This window comes from Mirounga leonina, unplaced genomic scaffold (genome assembly GCF_011800145.1).
Source record: "Mirounga leonina isolate KUSES-001 unplaced genomic scaffold, KU_Mleo_1.0 Mir_176, whole genome shotgun sequence".
Taxonomy (NCBI): domain Eukaryota; kingdom Metazoa; phylum Chordata; class Mammalia; order Carnivora; family Phocidae; genus Mirounga; species Mirounga leonina.
Genome location: NW_023270454.1, coordinates 13,537,443 through 13,540,666, shown reverse-complemented (window position 1 = coordinate 13,540,666; position 3,224 = coordinate 13,537,443). Strand labels below are relative to the sequence as shown.

General features: G+C 47.9%; 1 pseudogene; it reads right to left on the bottom strand.

Annotated features, from left to right (window-relative positions):
- Nucleotides 1-369: 369 nt before the first annotated feature.
- On the bottom strand, nt 370-2,967 carry LOC118022402 (annotated as a pseudogene).
- Nucleotides 2,968-3,224: the final 257 nt, after the last annotated feature.

Here is a 3,224-nt window from a genome sequence, read left to right as displayed (position 1 = left end):
TAGAACCTCCAAGAAAGGAAACAGCCTGCTGACACCTTGATTTTAGTTCAGTGAGACCCATATTGGATTTTTGACCTAAGAACTATAAAATAATAAATATGTGGTGTTTTAAGCCACTAAGTTTGTGGTAACATTTTATGGCAGCGATAGAAAACTAATACTTATCTGGACAGAGAAAGTCAAATTTCATAAATGTATTTTATATGGAATTGATTGTTTTAGCTAGGTTTTCACATTAATTTTCATAGAATTACACAGTATGGACTTATGATTTTCAAAATTTTCTCAATTTATTTCTCCTTTCTTATTTGTTATGTTGTGTATTTGTACTTTCTTTTTCTTTTGCGGCGGGGGGGGGTGGTTGGCAGAGCCATCTGAGGTTTTATTTGGGGAAAGGCACTTTTAATTGGAGGCATGGGCAAGAGGGGTATCCAGGGCAATAGACTCCCCCCAAGCGTAGAGGGGGAGGACTGGGGCTGAGCCTCAGGTCGGTCTCCTGTTCCCGATGTTCCCCCACACAGCTCCTTCCCCCAGAGGCTCTATGGTAGTCACAGGAACGAGGAGGCTGGGAGGGACCACTGCTATTCACATCCGAGACAGCTTGGACACCAGCTTCCCAGTGCAGGTCTCGATCATCTTCACAGTCATGGCCTTGGAGGAGCTGACACAGCTAAAGGAACTGGCGCCCCTGCTAGAGCCAAAGCTGGACAGGAAGGAGCTCAGGCCATAGTTGAAGTCAGGCTCATGAGGACTCTGTAGGCTGAGCTCAGCCCACCCGAGTAGCTGCTGTTGGTCTTAGTATGGATATTCAAATTCTGCATCCCAGACCCCAGCTGGCTCTCTCGTCCTCCAGCAGCTTGCGGTAGGTGGTGATCTCAATGTCCAGGGCCAGCTTGATGTTCATGAGCTCCTGGTACTCGTGCAGCCGCCACACCGTATCCTGCTTGGCTCGCTGCAGGGCAGCCTCCCCATCGGCCACCTTGGCACTGGCTTCCTTAACAGCCAGCTCCTGGCTCTTCTCAACATCAGCGGCAGCGACCTTCAGTGAAGCCCTCTTGCCTGTGAGGCCCTGGATCTCACCCTGGAGTTGGCTGATCTTCTGGCTCATCACGGAAATCTCTGTCTTCGTGCTACTGAGGTCATCCCCAGGCTTCCCAGACAATGCCTGCAGCTCCTTGTACTTGATCTGGTACATGGTCTCGGCCTTAGCCCAGCTGTGGTTGGTGATGTCCTTGACCTCGGCGATGATGCTGTCCAGGTCCAGGGAGCTGCTGTTGTCCATGGACAGCACCACGGACGTGTCCAAGATGTGGGACTGCAGCTCACAGATCTCCTCTTCCTAAGCTGCCTTAAGAAGCTGATCTCGTTTGTCAGCCCTTCCCGGAGGGATTCCAGCTCTACTTTGTTCAGGTAAGCTTCGTCCACATCTTTCTTGATGTGGACAAATTCATTCCCCACATCTGCACCCTCTTTGATCCCCTCCTTGTACTTCCTTTTGACGTCCTCCACCAGCTCCTGCCTGTGGCGAAGCTCCACCTCCTGCTTCCGCTTCTCCTGGTCCGATGTGTTTAGCTGCTACCAAAGGTTGTCGATGGAGCTCTCCAACAGGCGGTCCACGTTGCTCCCAGCGGTTTTCTGCTGCTGTAGGAGGCTCCGCTTGGTCTCCAGAATTTTGTTCTGCAGCTCCAGGTGCCGCACCTTGTCGCTGGAGGCAAACTTGTTGAGGGTCTTGACCTGCTCTTCTCCTGAGTGTTGCTCAGCCTGGATGTTGGGGTCTGCCTCCAGCTCAAGGGGGCTCAAAAGGCTCTAGCTCACTGAGACGGCTGTGATGTCCCCCATTGCCCTGGCCCTGCTGTAGCCCCTGACCATACTCAGGCCGGTGTCCAGACCACCCCAGAAGCTGCTGCCCACTTGGGAGAAGGCTGAGGAGCAGATGCGGGATCCAGGTGCTCTGGGGTGCCAGGGGCTGCTGAAAGCCTGGGGGCAGGAGGTGAACACCTCCTAGGACTTCTGGGTCACCGTGATGGACATGGTGGAGGCTGGAGTGGAGGCAAGGAAGCTGAACCTGACAGAGGTTTGAGGAGGAGCCCAGAAGCGACTTCTTGGTGGGGATCTCTTTTTCTTTGATTAAATTAGCCACGTTTTTGGTTTTGGCTACTTTGAAGTCTTCTGAAGCCGCAGTCTTGGATGAGAGGGCAAAAGGCCCTATCTGTCTCTGATCTTTGCCACTAGACTGGCCCCATTCTCAGTGATGTTTTCAAGAGGACTGGGTCAGTCTTATCTCCTGCTAAATCTGCCTTTACAAAAATATCTAATAATTCTCTTGAACTAGTCTCTCTTGCCGGACTGCTAACTTTGGCAAGGAAAAGCCAGTTCTCAGCAATATTTTGAGAGTTTTTTCCCAGGCGGACTCTCTCATAGGCTCTATCTGCATGTGATTTGTATTGTAAGATATTATAGTCTACAGCTAATCAAATAGCACAGTTAATCACATGATCTACCATGGCATGACAAGGATCACCAACTTTGTAGCCTGCAGGATCTGTTTTCTTGCTGATCACCAGTTGACCACAGAATTAGCATTTCATATCTTAAGTTGTGTTAAGGTAGCTCCATGTCTAGGTAGCAACTCTGTAGTTGTATATTACCTGTTAACAATATAACAAGTAAGATAACAGTGACTTTGAAAAAATAAAAGTGTATTTGTCTCTCTTATCATAATTCAAGCATAAGCAGTCCAGGGCTATGATATGATAACTTTGTTACCTTTTCTTGCTCTGTAATAGTCCCTTAAACTTGTTCTGGCCTGTGTGGCTGCATATGGCTTAAACTAACTACTACTCTTAGGTTCCAGGCCTGAGGATTGCACACTTCACTTCCGCTTATATTTAGTTGGCAGAATTTAGCCACATTCCTGCATTCCTACCTGTAAGGCAGAATGCAAAATACAGTGTTTATTCTCAGTGTCAGCTTGTCCAGAGGAAACACAAAGAGAATCTCATACCTACAAAAGGGGAGAATGGATAGTGAGGCCTATTGGTGGCATGTGCCGTATCCTTTTTCTCATGATTTTTTCCCCCATTTTTTTTTCCTTTAAATAGTGAGGATTTTGTCTTTTTTAATTTCAAGGCTTAAACATTTCCCCCATAGTAAGTATTTATATTGAGAGAAATTTAAACTAGTGTGCTCTTTATATAGTTTTTAGGTTTTTTCCCTCCAATGAA